At 47.4% G+C, this 21,208-nt stretch overlaps 1 pseudogene across 1 annotated transcript in view; it reads left to right on the top strand.

Annotated features, from left to right (window-relative positions):
* LOC311123804 (terminal uridylyltransferase 7-like) overlaps nucleotides 1–21,025 on the top strand; it is a 42,580-nt pseudogene extending 21,555 nt beyond the window's left edge. The window contains exons 12-17 of the transcript in view: nucleotides 4,086–4,226; nucleotides 7,469–7,646; nucleotides 18,551–19,194; nucleotides 20,236–20,385; nucleotides 20,542–20,628; nucleotides 20,925–21,025. The product of the transcript in view is annotated as a terminal uridylyltransferase 7-like (transcript). The remainder of the gene's footprint in view (nucleotides 1–4,085; nucleotides 4,227–7,468; nucleotides 7,647–18,550; nucleotides 19,195–20,235; nucleotides 20,386–20,541; nucleotides 20,629–20,924) is intronic.
* Nucleotides 21,026–21,208: the final 183 nt, after the last annotated feature.

Genomic DNA, 21,208 nt, shown 5'->3' with positions numbered 1-21,208 from the left:
TTTCATTTGGTCTGCGTCTCACAAATGTTCTTCTTTGTGATCCGAACACCTCAAACTTCGATTCGTCTGTCCATAACACTTTTTTCCAATCTTCCTCTGACTGTGTTCTTTTGCCCATCTTAATCTTTTCTTTTTATTGGCCAGTCTGAGATATGTCTTTTTCTTTGCAACTCTGCCTAGAAGGTCAGCATCCTGGAGTCGCCTCTTCACTGTTGACGTTAATGAAGCTGCCAGTTGAGGACCTGTGAGGCATCTGTTTCTCAAACTAGACACTAATGTATTTGTCCTCTTGCTCAGTTGTGCACCGGGGCCTCCCACTCCTCTTTCTATTCTGGTTAGAGCCAGTTTGCGCTGTTCTGTGAAGGGAGTAGTACACAGCGTTGTACGAGATCTTCAGTTTCTTGGCAATTTCTCGCATGGATTAGCCTTCATTTCTCAGAACAAGAATAGACTGACGAGTTTCAGAAGAAAGTTATTTGTTTCTTGCCATTTTGATCCTGTAATCGAACCCACAATTGCTGATGCTTCAGATACTCAACTAGTCTCAAGAAGGCCAGTTGTATTGCTTCTTTAATCAGCACAACAGTTTTCAGCTGTGCTAACGTAATTGCAAAAGGGTTTTCTAATGATCAATTAGCCTTTTAAAATGATAAACTTGGATTAGCAAACACAACGTGCCATTGGAACACAGGACTGATGGTTGCTGATAATGGGCCTCTGTACGCCTATGTAGATATTCCATTACAAATCAGCCGTTTCCAGCTACAATAGCCATTTACAACATTAACAATGTCTACACTGTATTTCTGATGAATTTGATGTTATTTAACGGACAAAAAAAATGTATTTTCTTTCGAAAACAAGGACATTTCTAAGTGACCCCAACCTTTTAAACGGTAGTGTATTTTAGGTGTTGGCAGCTGCATAAGCTATTCAAATTAAATCAAATTTGATTTGTCACATGCATACAACGGGTGTAGGCCTTACCGTGAAATGCTGACTTACGAGCCCTTAAAGGGATAATTAAAATCATTAAATTCTTGTCAATATGGGTGAAAGCCTTTTTTTCTGTCAGTGGGTCAAACAAAAATGTTCCCCATGATTTAACTTCTAAGTGGTCCGCCTGTGAAAATCAGGGAATTGTGTAGGAAAGTGTCATAGCTACATAATTCTAGTCAGAAGGAGATCAAATTTCATAGCTCTTTTTAAAACAATGACCTGCACTCCAGATCGCCAAAATCAGGCAATAGATGTTTGGCCACACTTGTCTAGAACACATCCATCCATTTATATCATGACAAAGTGTAGATTTCACTTAGATGTGCTCAATCTAAACAGTGTACCAAATTATTTAACCTCAGTTTCTCCTTCAAGTACCATGTCGCAATGCGCCGCGTCTGTAGGAAACAGATATTACAGAAAGGAGGAGATAGGAATCCCATTGGGCAATGAATAGAGAAACGCCCCATCCAACTGACTGTCGACCAATCGCATTCACGTTGTCATGCTGCGTCACATGGTTGCTAAGCTAATCGTCACGCAATTCTAATGGGTGTTTCCCATCTCCTCAAAATTCTCTCTGTGGGAACGCAACGTAATGCCGCTCTCGCTCTGGGCAGAGATGCCGTTTATAGCTCAGTGACAGAGAAACTGCATGTTGAAACTGAATTGATAGCGCAGTTTGTTTAGGCGATTTTACAGCTAGCTAGCTAGCTACTTCACATGCTGATATTGTCTTTGGTATTATTGTGTGGAGCTATGTTTTCTAGCTAGCTACCTAGCTAACCAGCCCAGGGAGATGGAGAATATTGTATTGTGGGTTTTGTAGTAGACTTGAGCTGCAACAGATTTCCAAAAATGATTTTCACGTTTCTACCAACCAAAATGGAACATTTGTTCACAAAAAAATATTGTTTTCACATATTCATGTTATTTAAGTGTTTAACGCTGTTAATAATGGGAATTAGTAGTTTGGGTTGGATTATCCCTTGAACCAACGAGCCCTTCTCGTTCAGCACTGGCGACATACTCTCTCTGTCCGTCACCGTTGTAATCTACTGGGAAGCCAAAATGTTCCCAAACTGGAGATTTAAACTATAATGGAGAATCCTCCTGGTTTATCGACCCCACCACTCGCCATTAAACAGAACTAGTTCCCAGCTGCGCCTCACAAAAAAAAGGACAGTTTGAAATGCGCCAGTTAAGATTAAAATGGATTACAACATACACATAGGCTCTAGTTAACGGAACAGCCTGAAATATATTTTCAGCTCAGATTTACCCCAGAGACAAGGCAGCGTAGGCATAGCCTATAGGCCTAGTGGATTTAGCTTGGAAATATTTGTTTCATGTATTCATTCTGGTTCACAGTGCGGACCGAACCGAGGTCCCCGTACCGAATGGTTCTGTACTAATATGTCTAAAGGAACACCCCTGTTCTGTATTATGTAATGTTCCATGTTTTGTGTGGACCCCAGGAAGGATAGCTGCTGCTTTCACAAGAGCTAATGAGGATCCTAATAAAATACCTAACGCACACACACACACACACACACACACACACACACACACACACACACATACACACACACACACACACACACACACACACACACACACACACACACACACACACACACACACACACACACACACACACACACACACACACACACACACACACACACACACACACACACACACACACACACACACACACACACACACACACACACACACACACACACACACACACACACACACACACACACACACACACACACACACACACACACACACACACACACACACACACACACACACACACACACACACACACACACACACACACACACACACACACACACACACACACACACACACACACACACACACACACACACACACACACACACACACACACACACACACACACACACACACACACACACACACACATACACACACACATACACACACACACACACACACACACACACACACACACACACACACACACATACATACATACACACACAACAGAGGAAACTGCCTGTCCATTAGCTATACTACGTCTAACCATAACGCCTCTCTCCTCCCTCTCAGATAAAGGAGTTCTCCATTAGCCGGCTGTATGACTTCAGGCTGACCATAACGCCTCTCTCCTCCCTCTCAGATAAAGGAGTTCTCCATTAGCCGGCTGTATGACTTCAGGCTGACCATAACACCTCTCTCCTCCCTCTCAGATAAAGGAGTTCTCCATTAGCCGGCTGTATGACTTCAGGCTGACCATAACACCTCTCTCCTCCCTCTCAGATAAAGGAGTTCTCCATTAGCCGGCTGTATGACTTCAGTCTGACCATAACACCTCTCTCCTCCCTCTCAGATAAAGGAGTTCTCCATTAGCCGGCTGTATGACTTCAGGCTGACCATAACACCTCTCTCCTCCCTCTCAGATAAAGGAGTTCTCCATTAGCCGGCTGTATGACTTCAGGCTGACCATAACACCTCTCTCCTCCCTCTCAGATAAAGGAGTTCTCCATTAGCCGGCTGTATGACTTCAGGCTGACCATAACACCTCTCTCCTCCCTCTCAGATAAAGGAGTTCTCCATTAGCCGGCTGTATGACTTCAGTCTGACCATAACATCTCTCTCCTCCCTCTCAGATAAAGGAGTTCTCCATTAGCCGGCTGTATGACTTCAGGCTGACCATAACACCTCTCTCCTCCCTCTCAGATAAAGGAGTTCTCCATTAGCCGGCTGTATGACTTCAGGCTGACCATAACACCTCTCTCCTCCCTCTCAGATAAAGGAGTTCTCCATTAGCCGGCTGTATGACTTCAGGCTGACCATAACACCTCTCTCCTCCCTCTCAGATAAAGGAGTTCTCCATTAGCCGGCTGTATGACTTCAGGCTGACCATAACACCTCTCTCCTCCCTCTCAGATAAAGGAGTTCTCCATTAGCCGGCTGTATGACTTCACTCTGACCATAACGCCTCTCTCCTCCCTCTCAGATAAAGGAGTTCTCCATTAGCCGGCTGTATGACTTCAGGCTGACCATAACGCCTCTCTCCTCCCTCTCAGATAAAGGAGTTCTCCATTAGCCGGCTGTATGACTTCACTCTGACCTACGTTGAGGATGGCTTTGTCCACTGGGGTTACTACCCTGTCTCTAAGGACTCCTCCTCATCCTCAACCCCAGAAACCATCTACAGGGAGGGCAAGGTAACTACACCCTGTGGGGGTGGGGGAGGTAACTACACCCTGTGGGGGTGGGGGAGGAAACTACACCCTGTGGGGGAGGTAACTACACCCTGTGGGGGTGGGGGAGGTAACTACACCCTGTGGGGGAGGTAACTACACCCTGTGGGGAGGGAGAGGTAACTACACCCTGTGGGGGAGGTAACTACACCCTGTGGGGGTGGGGGAGGTAACTACACCCTGTGGGGGTGGGGGAGGTAACTACACCCTGTGGGGGTGGGGGAGGTAACTACACCCTGTGGGGGAGGTAACTACACCCTGTGGGGGTGGGGGAGGTAACTACACCCTGTGGGGGAGGTAACTACACCCTGTGGGGAGGGAGAGGTAACTACACCCTGTGGGGGAGGTAACTACACCCTGTGGGGGTGGGGGAGGAAACTACACCCAGTGGGGGAGGTAACTACACCCTGTGGGGGAGGTAACTACACCCTGAGGGGGAGGGGGAGGTAACTACACCCTGTGGGGGTGGGGGAGGTAACTACACCCTGTGGGGGTGGGGGAGGAAACTACACCCTGTGGGGGTGGGGGAGGTAACTACACCCTGTGGGGGAGGTAACTACACCCTGTGGGGGAGGTAACTACACCCTGTGGGGGAGGTAACTACACCCTGTGGGGGAGGTAACTACACCCTGTGGGGGAGGTAACTACACCCTGTGGGGGAGGTAACTACACCCTGAGGGGGAGGGGGAGGTAACTACACCCTGTGGGGGAGGGGGAGGTAACTACACCCTGTGGGGGTGGGGGAGGTAACTACACCCTGTGGGGGAGGTAACTACACCCTGTGGGGGAGGTAACTACACCCTGTGGGGGTTGGGGGGTAACTACACCCTGTGGGGGTGGGGGAGGTAACTACACCCTGTGGGGGTGGGGGAGGTAACTACACCCTGTGGGGGTGGGGGAGGTAACTACACCCTGTGGGGGTGGGGGAGGTAACTACACCCTGTGGGGGTGGGGGAGGAAACTACACCCTGTGGGGGAGGAAACTACACCCTGTGGGGGAGGAAACTACACCCTGTGGGGGAGGTAACTACACCCTGTGGGGGAGGTAACTACACCCTGTGGGGGAGGTAACTACACCCTGTGGGGGAGGTAACTACACCCTGTGGGGGAGGTAACTACACCCTGTGGGGGAGGTAACTACACCCTGTGGGGGAGGGGGAGGTAACTACACCCTGTGGGGGTGGGGGAGGTAACTACACCCTGTGGGGAGGGGGAGGTAACTACACCCTGTGGGGGAGGTAACTACACCCTGTGGGGTGGGGGAGGTAACTACACCCTGTGGGGAGGGGGAGGTAACTACACCCTGTGGGGAGGGGAGGTAACTACACCCTGTGGGGGAGGTAACTACACCCTGTGGGGGAGGTAACTACACCCTGTGGGGGGGGGGGGTAATTACACCCTGTGGGCGTGGGGGAGGTAACTACACCCTGTGGGGGAGGTAACTACACCCTGTGGGGGAGGAAACTACACCCTGTGGGGGAGGAAACTACACCCTGTGGGGGAGGAAACTACACCCTGTGGGGGAGGAAACTACACCCTGTGGGGGAGGAAACTACACCCTGTGGGGGAGGAAACTACACCCTGTGGGGGAGGAAACTACACCCTGTGGGGGAGGAAACTACACCCTGTGGGGGAGGAAACTACACCCTGTGGGGGAGGAAACTACACCCTGTGGGGGTGGGGGAGGAAACTACACCCTGTGGGGGTGGGGGAGGAAACTACACCCTGTGGGGGGGGTAACTACACCCCGTGGGGGAGGGGGAGGTAACTACACCCCGTGGGGGTGGGGGAGGTAACTACACCCCGTGGGGGTGGGGGAGGTAACTACACCCCGTGGGGGTGGGGGAGGTAACTACACCCCGTGGGGGTGGGGGAGGTAACTACACCCTGTGGGGGAGGTAACTACACCCTGTGGGGGGAGGTAACTACACCCTGTGGGGGGGGTAACTACACCCGGTGGGGGAGGTAACTACACCCGGTGGGGGAGGTAACTACACCCGGTGGGGGAGGTAACTACACCCTGTGGGGGAGGTAACTACACCCTGTGGGGGTGGGGGAGGTAACTACACCCTGTGGGGGTGGGGGAGGTAACTACACCCGGTGGGGGAGGGGGGGCGGGGTAACTACACCCTGTGGGGGAGGTAACTACACCCGGTGGGGGAGGTAACTACACCCTGTGGGGGAGGTAACTACACCCTGTGGGGGAGGTAACTACACCCTGTGGGGGAGGTAACTACACCCTGTGGGGGAGGTAACTACACCCTGTGGGGGAGGTAACTACACCCTGTGGGGGTGGGGGAGGTAACTACACCCTGTGGGGGAGGGGGAGGTAACTACACCCTGTGGGGGAGGTAACTACACCCTGTGGGGGAGGTAACTACACCCTGTGGGGGAGGTAACTACACCCTGTGGGGGTGTGGGAGGTAACTACACCCTGTGGGGGTGTGGGAGGTAACTACACCCTGTGGGGGAGGGGGAGGTAACTACACCCTGTGGGGGAGGTAACTACACCCTGTGGGGGTGGGGGAGGTAACTACACCCTGTGGGGGAGGTAACTACACCCTGTGGGGGAGGTAACTACACCCTGTGGGGGAGGTAACTACACCCTGTGGGGGAGGTAACTACACCCTGTGGGGGAGGTAACTACACCCTGTGGGGGAGGTAACTACACCCTGTGGGAGGGGGAGGTAACTACACCCTGTGGGAGGGGGAGGTAACTACACCCTGTGGGAGGGGGAGGTAACTACACCCTGTGGGAGGGGGAGGTAACTACACCCTGTGGGAGGGGGAGGTAACTACACCCTGTGGGAGGGGGAGGTAACTACACCCTGTGGGAGGGGGAGGTAACTACACCCTGTGGGGGAGGGGGAGGTAACTACACCCTGTGGGGGAGGTAACTACACCCTGTGGGAGGGGGAGGGCGGGGGCTGTGTGTGGGCAAGGTAACCCTGGTGCTCACCTATAGACCTTGTTGAAAATAACATAATATTGTCAGTGTACACACTGATTGTGTTTGTGCTATGAGTGTGTGTTTGCCTGTGTGTTTGTGTTATGAGTGTGTGTTTGCCTGTGTGTTTGTGCTATGAGTGTGTGTTTGCCTGTGTGTTTGTGCTATGAGTGTGTTTTTGCCTGTGTGTTTGTGTTATGAGTGTGTGTTTGCCTGTGTGTTTGTGCGTGTTCGTATCTCACTCTCTCTCTCTCTCCAGGCTCCTCTGGTGTTCCAGAGACCTGTCTCTCCTCCAGCGGTGGGTCTTCTGTGGGTGGAGATGCTGCGTTTTTATTCGCTGGAGTTCAACATGGCGGAGTGTGTCATCAGCGTGCGTACCAGCCTCGTCTTATCACGGGACGCCAAGGACTGGCCCAAGAAACGCATTGCCGTGGAGGGTACGACCTTTGACCTGTACCATCCACCTCTCAAACCGTCAAACTCCACTACCAAACATGTTTTGGCATTGGTAGCTATTCAACCTGACCCAACTAGCAGCCTAGTGTAGTTACATGCATCATATTCTTCAGGGAGCCCAGATTAAGATCCCCTATCTTTCACTCTTAAGGTGCTGACAGACAGCGCGAGGCGGACGGGGTGGCCCATTTAAATGTTCAATGAAGCCTAGGCGGGTGGCGAAATTCTGTCCAGGAGGAGTGGTCCGGCGGTGCCCATGGAAGCCGCTCGGCGGAGGCGGAGAGAATAGGGTTCTGCAAGCGGTGCCGTTGTTGTTGACCAATCACAGTAGAACATTTAGCCTGCGTGGTGATACATTAGCACCAGGGTTTCCATTGGCTGGTAAATACCTATTTATTCTTTTTTAAAGCCAATAAATACAATTGTTGCCAAATTGTCCAGAAATCCATAGCAAAATAATTGATGGAAATACCAGTCCATGTGCTCCAACTTCAAGCTTCTGGACATTAGTGTTGGGGGTGTTTCTATTTTGACTCACACAGAAGACATGAGGTCCTCATAAGGGACTTGGTCGAAGATTGTGTTGATTCTTTCTCCAAAACAGAGTAAAGACGGCCTCCAGATCGCTCCTTCTTGAGGACAAAGTAATGAGGCTGATGTGCATCAAGCCGCTCCATGGAGTAGGACAGTTTTGACTTCCCAAAGCAACGGCTCACTTAAATTAGAAGTAAATGATTGTGTTCGTCAGGCGCAGTTCTGCTCCCGCCCTAGGCGAGATCAACATGTCCCGCCCCCGTGTCATGTATAGAATTACGATTTGGAATGGATTGATAGAGTAGAGTAAAGTCATGTGTATCAGGAGCAGTTGGTGCATTTCAGTTGACCTTATTCCGTAGCACTTGGAGACAGAGTAGGAAACAGAGTTGTTATCAATCACCAGGCAGCCAACTGTCTATAGTAGGAAACAGAGTTGTTATTAATCACTAGGCAGCCAACTGTCTATAGCAGGAAACAGAGTTGTTATCAATCACCAGGCAGCCAACTGTCTATAGTAGGAAACAGAGTTGTTATCAATCACTAGGCAGCCAACTGTCTATAGTAGGAAACAGAGTTGTTATCAATCACCAGGCAGCCAACTGTCTATAGTAGGAAACAGAGTTGTTATCAATCACCAGGCAGCCAACTGTCTATAGTAGGAAACAGAGTTGTTATTAATCACTAGGCAGCCAACTGTCTATAGTAGGAAACAGAGTTGTTATCAATCACCAGGCAGCCAACTGTCTATAGTAGGAAACAGAGTTGTTATCAATCACTAGGCAGCCAACTGTCTATAGTAGGAAACAGAGTTGTTATCAATCACCAGGCAGCCAACTGTCTATAGTAGGAAACAGAGTTGTTATCAATCACCAGGCAGCCAACTGTCTATAGTAGGAAACAGAGTTGTTATCAATCACTAGGCAGCCAACTGTCTATAGTAGGAAACAGAGTTGTTATCAATCACTAGGCAGCCAACTGTCTATAGCAGGAAACAGAAGCCACATATATCACACATGAGTCACGACCCCACGATAGTTCAAATTACAATAAACATCATCTAGTAGAACTGTAAAAAAGAGTGAAATATAATTTGAGCTTTGGAAACAAGTGCTTTCATAAATGCATGACGCCTCGTTTCACAGGAGCATTGGAAAATAAGCTTTCTCTCAATCAAATCAAACGTTGTATTTTATTTGTCACATTCGCCGAATACAACAAGTGTAGACTTTACAGTGAAATGCTTACGAGACCTTTCCCAACAATGCAGTTAAAAAGTAAGAAAGTTAACAAATAGATAAGAAGAAAATAGTATCACAACAACAATAACGGGGCTATATACAGTCTATGTACAAGGAGTACTGGTAATAATAATAATAATAATAATAATAATAATATGCCATTTAGCAGACGCTTTTATCCAAAGCGACTTACAGTCATGCGTGCATACATTTTTGTGTATGGGTGGTCCCGGGGATCGAACCCACTACCTTGGCGTTACAAGCGCCGTGCTCTACCAGCTGAGCTGCAGAGGACCAAGTCAGTGTACTGGGGTACAAGGGAGTTGGGGTGATTTATTGTGGAAATACACTATATATACAAAATATGTGGACACTCTTTCAAATTTGTGGATTCGGCTATTTCAGCCTCAACCGTTGCTGACAGGTGTATAAAATCGAGCACGCAGCCATGCAATCTCCATAGACAAACATCGGCAGTAGAATGGCCTTATTGAAGAGCTCAGTGACTTTCAACGTGGCACCGTCATAGGGATGCCATCTTTCCAACAAATCAGTTCGTCAAATGTCTGCCCTGCTAGAGCTGCCCCGGTCAACTGTAAGTGCTGTTATTGTGAAGTGGAAACGTCTAGGAGCAACAATGCCTCAGCCGCGAAGTGGTAGGCCACACAAGCTCACAGAACGGGACCGCCGAGCGCTGAAGTGCAACACACAACAAAAAGTCTGTCCTCATTTGCAACACTCACTACTGAGTTCCAAGCCATCTCTGGAAGCAACGTCAGCACAAGAATAGTTCGCTGGGAGCTTCATTAGGGTTTCCGTGGCCGAGCAGCCGCACACAAGCCTAAGATCACCATGTGCAATGCCCAGCGTTGGCTTGCCGCCATTGGACTCTGGAGCAGTGGAAACGGGTTCTCTGGAGTGATGAGTCACGCTTCACCATCTGGCAGTCTGACAGAAGAATCTGGGTTTAGCGGATGCCAGGAGAACGCTACCTGCCCCAAGGCATATAGTGACAACTGTAAAGTTTGGTGGAGGAAGAATAATGGTCTGGGGCTGTTTTTCATGGCTCGGCCCTTTACTTCCAGTGAAGGGAAATCTTTTGTTTTTAATTATTTATAAAAAATATATATTTTACTTTTTCTCCCCAATTTCAATCTTGTCTCATCGCTGCAACTCCCCAACGGGCTCGGCAGGCGAAGGTCGAGTCATGCGTCCTCCGAAACATGACCCGCCAAACCGCGCTTCTTAACACCCGGCCGGAAGCCAGCCGTACCAATGTGATGGAGTGAACACTGTTCACCTGACGGCCGAGGTCAGCCTGCAGGCGCCCGGCCCTCCACAAGGAGTCGCTAGAGCGCAATGAGCCAAGTAAACCCCCGGCCAAACCCTCCCCTAACCCAGACGACGCTGGGACAATTGTGCGTCACCCTTTGGGACTCCCAATCACGGCTGGTTGTGATACAGCCTGGGATCGATCCCGGGTATGTAGTGACGCCTCTAGCACTGCGATACAGTGCTTTAGATCGCTGCGCCACTCGGGAGGCCCCAGTGAAGGGAAATCTTAAAGATACAGCATACAATGACATTCTAGATGATTCTGTGCATCCAACTTTGTGGCAACAGTTTGGGCAAGGTCCTTTCCTGTTTCAGCATGACAATGCCCCCGTGCACAAAGTGAGGTCCATACAGAAATGGTTTGTCGAGATCGGTGTGGAAGAACTTGACTGGCCTGCATAGAGCCCTGACCTCAACCCAATCATACACCTTTGGGATGAATTGGAACTCTGACTGCGAGCCAGGCCTAAATGCCCAACATCACTAATGCTCTTGTGGCTGAATGGAAGCAAGTCCCCACAGCAATGTTTCCAACATCTAGTAGAAACCCTTCCCAGAAGAGTGGAGGCTGTTACAGCAGCAAAGGGGGGACCAACTCCATATTAATGCCCATGATTTTGGAATGAGATGTTGGACGAGCAGGTGTCCACATACCTTTGGTCATGTAGTGGATGTATATGTAGTAAAAAGCAGAAAGTCCGGGTAGGCGTTTAATGAACTGTTCAGCGGTCTTATGGCTTTGGGGTAGAAGCTGTTCTGGAGCCTTTTGGTCCCAGACTTGGCGCTCCGGTACCGCTTGCCGTGCTGTAGCAGAGAGAACAGTATATGACTAGGGTGGCTGGAGTCTTTGACTATTTTTAGGGCCTTCCTCTGACACCGCCTGGTATAGAGGTCCTGGATGACAGGGAGCTCGGCCCCAGTGATGTACTGGGCCGTATGTACTACCCTCTGTAGTCCCTTGCGGTCGGATGCCGAGAAGTTGCCGTACCAGGCGGTGATGCAACCAGTCAAGATGCTCTCAATGGTGCAGCTGTATAACTTTTTGAGGATCTGAGGGCCCATGCCAAATCTTTTCAGCCTCCTGAGGGGGAAGAGGTGTTGTCGTGTCTTCTTCACGACTGTGTTGGTGTGTTTCGACCGTAATAGGTCCTTAGTGATGTGGACACAGAGGAACTTGAAGCTCTCGACCTGCTCCACTACAGCCCCGTCAATGTGAATGGGGTAATGCTATGGAGGGCACTATGTTGTTGAACTTTGAGCTGTAATCAATGAACAGCATTCTCACGTAGGTTTTCCTTTTGTCCAGGTGGGAAAGGGCAGTGTGGAGTGCAATAGCGATTGCGTCATCTGTTGATCTGTTGGTGCGGTATGCGAATTAGAGTGGGTCCAGGGTGTCTGGGATGATGGTGTTGATGTGAGCCATGATCAGCCTTTCAAAGCATTTCATGGCTACAGATGTGAGTGCTACGGGGCGATAGTCATTTTGACAGGTTACCTTGGCATTCTTGGGCACATGGACTATGGTGGTCTGCTTGAAAAGTGGATATTATAGACTGGGTCAGGGAGAGGTTGAAAATGTCAGTGAAGACTACGCGTCCTTTTAAACCATCTGGCCCTGCGGTTTTGTGAATGTTAACCTGTTTAAAGGTCTTACTCACATGGGCTACGGGGGTGATCAATGAACCAGCCTTAACGACTTTAATTTATTTACTTATCGAATTTGATTTGTCCAACATCAGTTTTATAATTTCTTCATTTTGTGGCCGCCACTGCTGTGTTGCTCAGGGTTCACAAGGTGCTTGAGGTGCTTAAAGTACTTGAATTTGGCACTCTGAAATTCAAGTCATGGAATACCTTGAAAATCAGACATTTTCTCAAGTTGGTATTTGAAAAGTACTTGAATTAAAATGAGAGGAGAACAGAAAATGATCAAGTATGTTAATATGAAACATTTAGAAAAATGTATTGGTTTTGCTAATTCATTTTCCAGGCAGACTACCAAGTTTTATTTTCTGACGTTTTTCGCGCTGTGGTTGCCAGGCGAGCTCACTCACTGACTGATAAGGTGGCTCCAAACATCATATCATAGCTAACATGCCGGGCAAATGTAGATTTAAAGCTGCCCGGCAGGATATTGATGTTTCTGAATGGGTTTTGCCAGACCCATCCAGGGATGCAGTGGAGGGTGATGAACGCTGTTCACTCCCCTTTTTTATATTGTTCATTATCGTTTACCCACTTATTACGTTCTAATCGTTGATCAACGCTCAGAAGGCTTCTTGATCTGAGTTCTAATCGTTGATCAACGCTCAGAAGGCTTCTTGATCTGAGTTCTAATCGTTGATCAACGCTCAGAAGGCTTCTTGATCTGAGTTCTAATCGTTGATCAACGCTCAGAAGGCTTCTTGATCTGAGTTCTAATCGTTGATCAACACTCAGAAAGCTTCTTGATCTGAGTTCTAATCGTTGATCAACGCTCAGAAGGCTTCTTGATCTGAGTTCTAATCGTTGATCAACACTCAGAAGGTTTCTTGATCTGAGTTCTAATCGTGCTTACCTCTGCGAATGAGTGGAATCATGAATGATTCATGTATGCTCGTTATGTTCGCCTGTTCCCCCCCCAGATTTTCCTCATTAGCAGCACTCATTCACCTCTGTCCAACAGCAAACACTGCCCACGGCACAGGCCGAGACGTGAAACGAACTACCTCAGCCCAGACCTACAGTGGCAAGTAGCAGAGAGACGCCGCTGACAGTGGAAATCCTTTTAACATCCCTCTACTCCTGCTGTGTCAACAGACATCCCCCAATCAAAAACCCTGACTTTCAGAGAATGAGTTTACAACTGGTAAATAGTTGCTGATCTTTCAGTCAGGTGTCCAGCTAGCTAGCTCAAGGGCTCTGGCTATTAGCCAGGTAGCTAGCTAGCTCAAGGGCTCTGGCTATTAGCCAGGTAGCTAGCTAGCTCAAGGGCTCTGGCTATTAGCCAGGTAGCTAGCTAGCTCAAGGGCTCTGGCTATTAGCCAGGTGGCTAGCTAGCTAAAGGGCTCTGGCTATTAGCCAGGTAGCTAGCTAAAGGGCTATGGCTATTAGCCAGGTGGCTAGCTAGCTAAAGGGCTCTGGCTATTAGCCAGGTAGCTAGCTATAACTAGCTGGCTAGAAGGATGAAGTTAGAACGGCGCCTGACCTCAGCAGGAGTAGTTGACTGAAATCAAGCTAGCTATAATCAAATGATGGGCTACTATAAGTTCTCGTAACAAAATACCTTTTCTTTACAGAGAGTAGTGAGACATACAGTGGTGAGTCAGGCTGCAATGGAGGAGGCAAAGGAGATACACAGAGAGAGGAAGCATTGAAGCAAGCAGGGAGAAAGGTTAGTAGTACAGTGGTTCCCAAACCTGGGGTCCGGGACCCATTTAGGGTCCCCTAAAGTTGAAATAGGGTCCCCTGAGAGAATCTTTAATCTTATCAAACACATTAATAACTTGTTTCTCTTCAAATGGGTATAGAACACAGCATTTTAGAGTAAACTAAGGACCTTTTAGACTTTCATGTCATTATGTGTTGGGACCAAAAATATAAAAACAATTTACTATTTACATTTACTGTATTTACAGAATACAGCATTTTAGAGTAAACTAAGGTCCGTTAACACCGTTAGAATGCACTTTCATGTCATGAGACAGCCTGTGGGACATTTTGTGAAATATAAAGACAATTTTAAATATAAAGACAATTTAATATTATCATGTACACTGAACAAAAATATAAACGCAACATGCAACGATTTTAAAGATTTTACTGAATTTCAGTTAATGTAAGGAAATCAGTCAACATCATCTGTACTGACGTACACTATATACAGTGAGGGGGGAAAAAGTATTTGATCCCCTGCTGATTTTGTACATTTGCCCACTGACAAAGACATGATCCGTCTATAATTTTAATGGTAGGTTTATTTGAACAGTGAGAGACAGAATAACAACAAAAAAATCCATAAAAACTCATGTCAAAAATGTTATAAATGGATTTGCATTTTAATGAGGGAAATAAGTATTTGAGCCCTCTGCAAAACATGACTTAGTACTTGTTGGCAAAACCCTTGTTGGCAATCACAGAGGTCAGACGTTTCTTGTAGTTGGCCACCAGGTTTGCACACATCTCAGGAGGGATTTTGTCCCACTCCTCTTGGCAGATCTTCTCCAAGTCATTAAGGTTTCGAGGCTGACGTTTGGCAACTCAAACCTTCAGCTCCCTCCACAGATTTTCTATGGGATTAAGGTCTGGAGACTGGCTAGGCCACTCCAGGACCTTAATGTGCTTCTTCTTGAGCCACTCCTTTGTTGCCTTGGCTGTGTGTTTTGGGTCATTGTCATGCTGGAATACCCATCCACGACCCATTTTCAATGCCCTGGCTGAGGGAAGGAGGTTCTCACCCAAGATTTGACGGTACATGGCCCCGTCCATCGTCCCTTTGATGCGGTGAAGTTGTCCTGTCCCCTTAGCAGAAAAACACCCCCAAAGCATAATGTTTCCACCTCCATGTTTGACGGTGGGGATGGTGTTCTTGGGGTCATAGGCAGCATTCCTCCTCCTCCAAACACGGCGAGTTGAGTTGATGCCAAAGAGCTCGATTTTGGTCTCATCTGACCACAACACTTTCACCCTGTTCTCCTCTGAATCATTCAGATGTTCATTGGCAAACTTCAGACGGGCATGTATATGTGCTTTCTTGAGCAGGGGGACCTTGCGGGCGCTGCAGGATTTCAGTCCTTCACGGCGTAATGTGTTACCAATTGTTTTCTTGGTGACTATGGTCCCAGCTGCCTTGAGATCACTGACAAGATCCTCCCATGTAGTTCTGGGCTGATTCCTCACTGTTGCAACTCCACGAGGTGAGATCTTGCATGGAGCCCCAGGCCGAGGGAGATTGACAGTTCTTTTGTGTTTCTTCCATTTGCGAATAATCGCACCAACTGTTGTCACCTTCTCACCAAGCTGCTTGCCGATGGACTTGTAGCCCATTCCAGCCTTGTGTAGGTCTACAATCTTGTCCCTGACATCCTTGGAGAGCTCTTTGGTCTTGGCCATGGTGGAGAGTTTGGAATCTGATTGATTGATTGCTTCTGTGGACAGGTGTCTTTTATACAGGTAACAAGCTGAGATTAGGAGCACTGCCTTTAAGAGTGTGCTCCTAATCTCAGCTCGTTACCTGTATAAAAGACACCTGGGAGCCAGAAATCTTTCTGATTGAGAGGGGGTCAAATACTTACTTCCCTCATTAAAATGCAAATCAATTTATAACACAATTTATGCGTTTTTCTGGATTTTTTTGTTATTCTGTCTCTCACTGTTCAAATAAACCAACCATTAAAATTATAGACTGATCATTTCTTTGTCAGTGGGCAAACGTACAAAATCAGCAGGGGATGAAATACTTTTTTCCTTCACTGTATACAAAAGTATGTGGATACCCCTTCAAATTAGTGGATTCAGCTATTTCAGCCACACCTGTTGCTGACAGGTGGATGAAATCGAGCACACAGCCATGCAATCTCCATAGACAAATGCTGGCAGTAGAATGGCCCGTACTGAAGGGCTCAGTGACTTTAAACGTGGCACCGTCATAGGATGCCACCTTTCCAACAAGTCATTTCTTCAAATTTCTGACCCGGTCAACTGTAAGTGTTGTTATTGTGAAGTGGAAACGTCTAGGAGCAACAACGGCTCAGCCGTGAGGTGGTAGGCCACACAAGCTCACAGAACGGGACCGCCGAGTGCTGTATCGCGTAAAAATTGTCTGTCCTCGGTTGCAACACTCACTACCAAGTTCCAAGCTGCCTCTGGAAGCAACGTCAGCACAATAACTGTTCGTCTGGTGCTTCATGAAATGGGTTTCCATGGCCGAGCAGCCGCACACAAGCCTAAGATCACCGTGCGCAATGCCAAGCGTCGGCTGGAGTTGTGTAAAGCTCACCGCCATTGGACTCTGGAGTAATGAATCAAGCTTCAGAAAAGGGGGAGACCAACTCCATATTAATGCCCATGGTTTTGGAATGAGATGTTGGGCGTGCAGTTGTCCACATACTTTTGGTCATGTAGTGTGTGTAGTAAATAAATAGTGTTACTGAGTAGAACTTGTCAGGTAATGATGAATAGTAAGTTAATCGGGGGGGTTTTCATGCGGATATGGCGATATACTGTCATCTGGTAACTACTAGAACAAATTGATGGTCCTTGAAAATAAATATTAGTCCTTGAAAATGTCCTGGAAAGTCCTTGAATCCGACTTACCACTGTCGGTACTAACCCTGGGTGCTGAATCACAGCGGGAGTGGGGCGGGCCGGCCCGGTCATGGCTAGAAGGGATCCAGCTTTTGTCAAATTAACGTTAACGTTTAGCATTTTAGCTAACCCTAACCCTTTTCCTAACCTTAACCTAATTCTCCTAACCTGCTACATTAATTCTCATGACCTGCTACGAAAAGTCAAATATGACGTTAATTTGACAAAAGCTGGATCTCGGCCCTTGTGTTCCTAGAAAGACATGTTATTTATTAGGCCTAATTAAAATGTTCATGCCTAGGCTAAATTAAATTAGAGAGGCATAGATTGCATTTGAAAAGAGCTGTGTATTATTTATTAATTAAAATGTTCATACAAGTAGCCTATAGGACAGGTCATTCGCAAATTGTATTATACAAATATTGTATTTTGAAGTAGTTTTATTACTGTGTAGGCGACTTGTTCTTCTAGGCTAAATTATTTTGTCTGTTTTATAAATGATATTAATTTATGATTTATAGCAGGGGTGAAGATGCAATGGCCAATGTTTTGCTTTTCAATAAAACGCTAATTTCTATTCTGTTTAAATGAATTACTATAATCTAAATGTGATTTTTGAGCACCGTGGTTGGACATAAGTTGGTGTACACCAGTAGTGTACTCTCTTTGACTCGATGGACCAGTGGTGTTCTCTCTTTGACTAGAGGGACCAGTGGTGTTCTCTCTTTGACTAGAGGGACCAGTGGTGTTCTCTCTTTGACTAGATGGACCAGTGGTGTACTCTCTTTTACTAGAGGGACCAGTGGTGTACTCTCTTTGACTAGAGGGACCAGTGGTGTACTCTCTTTGACTAGATGGACCAGTGGTGTACTCTCTTTGACTAGAGGGACCAGTGGTGTACTCTCTTTGACTAGATGGACCAGTGGTGTACTCTCTTTGACTAGAGGGACCAGTGGTGTACTCTCTTTGACTAGAGGGACCAGTGGTGTACTCTCTTTGACTAGAGGGACCAGTGGTGTACTCTCTTTGACTAGAGGGACCAGTGGTGTACTCTCTTTGACTAGAGGGACCAGTGGTGTACTCTCTTTGACTAGATGGACCAGTGGTGTACTCTCTTTGACTAGATGGGCCAGTGGTGTACTCTCTTTGACTAGAGGGACCAGTGGTGTACTCTCTTTGACTAGAGGGACCAGTGGTGTACTCTCTTTGACTAGAGGGACCAGTGGTGTACTCTCTTTGACTAGAGGGACCAGTGGTGTACTCTCTTTGACTCGATGGACCAGTGGTGTACTCTCTTTGACTAGAGGGACCAGTGGTGTACTCGACAGGGAACTTGTGATATTCCGCTAGCTGTCTGAAAAGCGCTTTAATGTTAAACCTGTGACAGCGGTTGCCAGTTAGACTTTGTAAAGAGAAACACTGTTGTTTAGCACTGCAAATCATGATACACAAGTTATGATTTTGAGATGAGATTTAATTGTGTGTTTTAGATCCGTTTGCGGTGAAGAGGAACGTGGCTCGTACATTGAACAGCCAACAGATGTACGAGTACATCCTCCACTGCCTCAAATCTACCTACAAGTACTTCGCCCTGCCCCTCAGCCTCCCCTCAGCCAACCACAAGATGGCAGGGACGCGAGGAGCCAATCACAAGCCAGGGCCCGGTCAGAAGGCTCTGAGTGACGTGAGCCGTGTCCAATCAGGGTTGAGCAGTCTCAGCCTGGAGTCTCAGGCAGCCAATGGGCAGAAAGGAGAGGCAGGCTTTCAGCAGGACTCTGACTGTATGGTGGAGGAGGAAGAGGAGGGGAGCCCTTCAGACTCTGATGAGGAAGGAGAGAAAGAAGAGAACAGCCTGTCTGAGGAGGAAGAGGAGGATGAAGAGCTAGATGAGGAAGTGTATCCCAGACATCACCTAGACAGTGTGAACACGGAGGACGAAGAGCTGTTCCCATTGGACGAGGTCTCGGAGGAGCTTCTCTCAGACGAGGGGCCAGACCTAGACACTCCCAGTTCATTGGATGAGGAGGAGGAGGAGGTGGTAGCCCCGCCCAAACAGGAAGTGCTTGACAACAAGACTGAGGGGGCCAGTGATCTCTGCTATGCCTTCACCAGACAGGCCTTCACCCGTGGAAAGGTAGTTATGAGCGAGCATGTGATCAAAACTCAACCAAACGAGGTATAAAACCAATGAAATATGCAGGACACAACAAAATGCTTGAAGTAGTTGGACGTAGATGGTGTGTACTCCAGGTACCGTATGTATCAAGTGTCTCAGAGTTGGAGGGCTGATTTTTAGGATCAGTTTGACCTTTTTAGATCACAGTATTACATCAGAGAGGAAGAGATGAAGCGAGAGGGATACCTGGTGTTCTTCAGCAGGTGGCATTTTTTATTTACCAAGCGAGGAGTTTTTGTATGGAGGTCAATGAGAGAGTGTCGATTTGGTCAACAAAAAATGTAATGGCTTATTTGCTACGTATGGCTTATTTGATCGAATATACGTTTTGTAATGATTAGGTTGTTACTAATATACTGATATATAAGTAGGACATGCGACATCCCGGCAACTTGGAGAAAAAATACTTTATATCAGAGTTGTGCCCGGTCGTCACTAGGTACCACAGCCACTTATTTCTACAATGTCTCTCCTTAATGTTATTTTAAACCTAACCTTAACCACACTGCTAACCTTAAATTAAGACCAAAAGGCTAATTTTTGTTTTAATTAATTTTTACGATATAGAGAATTTTGACTTTGTGGCTGTGGTAATTAGTGGAAACCATTGTGCCTGGTTCACGCGCTTATCTACTCTCTCATTGGCTAGAATGGACCCACCTGATCTTGCCTCCTCCCGACTGCCTTCCATTTTTGAAGAATTGTATTTTCATTGTTAGTGGTCACTAGAGAATCAGGTCAATATAATGGATAACCTGTGATGACATTGATGGACCGGGGGGGACCAGATCCTAGGTCAGTACTCCGACTCTGAGACTCTGGACACATTCCTCCCCTGTAGTCAGTAGTAGAACAACAGAAGATCTGCACTAAGAATTAAAGTGGGAAAATGTGTTTTATTCCTGGTCATTCCACCCTGAAACTGCTGTGCTTCAGTCACAATTATTTTTGGGATTGAAACTTGTTTGCATCCAGTCTCTAACCCTATGTGTGGTTCAGTCCCACACAGTGGTGTGCGGTGTGTGTAAGCGTGACGGCCATCTGAAGAAGGACTGCCTGAGGACTTCCAGAAGGTACAGCTAGCCCCTCTCCCTCCCATGACGCCCGCCTTCCTCAAAACACTCAACACCGTCTGCCAACAGTGCTACCGTAAGTCACTGTGCGTGCGTGTTTTCCGTGTGTGTCCATGTGTCTGTGTTCATGTGTCTGTGACCAGCTCTTCAAATGATTTGTTCTGACTCATTGTATGTACCATTCCAGTTATGATCATTTAATTAAATGTCGTCTAATTTCTGAACGTCTCAGGAGACTTTGCTCCAGATGATGTGGAAGTGGGAGTGAGAGAACACATCCTACTGGACCTTGAGAGCTTCGTCAAACGACAGTTCACTGGTGAGACGCCATGACACACCTGATACTCTGGGAAATAATGTTCACCTCTAAAGTCGTCTAACGGAAGGGTTTGTCCAGAGAAGAATTGAAGACATGTCCACTCTGTGGTAGCTGATGGTTAGATTATTTGTTGTCTAGCGGTTTGTCTTCTTTTTTTGTGATTGACAGGTTCCAGACTTGGACAGATTGTTGTTTGATTGATTGATTGACAGGTTCCAGACTTGGACAGATTGTTGTTTGATTGATTGATTGACAGGTTCCAGACTTGGACTGATTGTTGTTTGATCGATTGACAGGTGCCAGACTGAGGCTGTTTGGTTCGTCTAAGAACGGCTTTGGCTTCAAGCAGAGTGACCTGGACATTTGTATGGTGCTGGACGGACAGGAGACCGCTGAAGTAATGATCTATCTATCTATTGTATCTCCTCTGTATCTCTCTCTGCCTCTCTCTCTACTCTCTCTCTCTCTCTCTCTCTCTCTCTCTGCCCCTCTCTCTCTCTCTCTGCCTCTCTCTCTGCCTCTCTCTCTACTCTCTCAATTCAATTTCAATTTAAGGGCTTTATTGGCATGGGAAACATAT

Source organism: Coregonus lavaretus (assembly GCF_964263955.1).
Source record: "Coregonus lavaretus genome assembly, contig: HAP1_SCAFFOLD_4281, whole genome shotgun sequence".
Classification (NCBI taxonomy): domain Eukaryota; kingdom Metazoa; phylum Chordata; class Actinopteri; order Salmoniformes; family Salmonidae; genus Coregonus; species Coregonus lavaretus.
The sequence above is the reverse complement of the archived record's forward strand: the minus strand, read 5'-3'. Positions and strand labels throughout refer to the sequence as shown.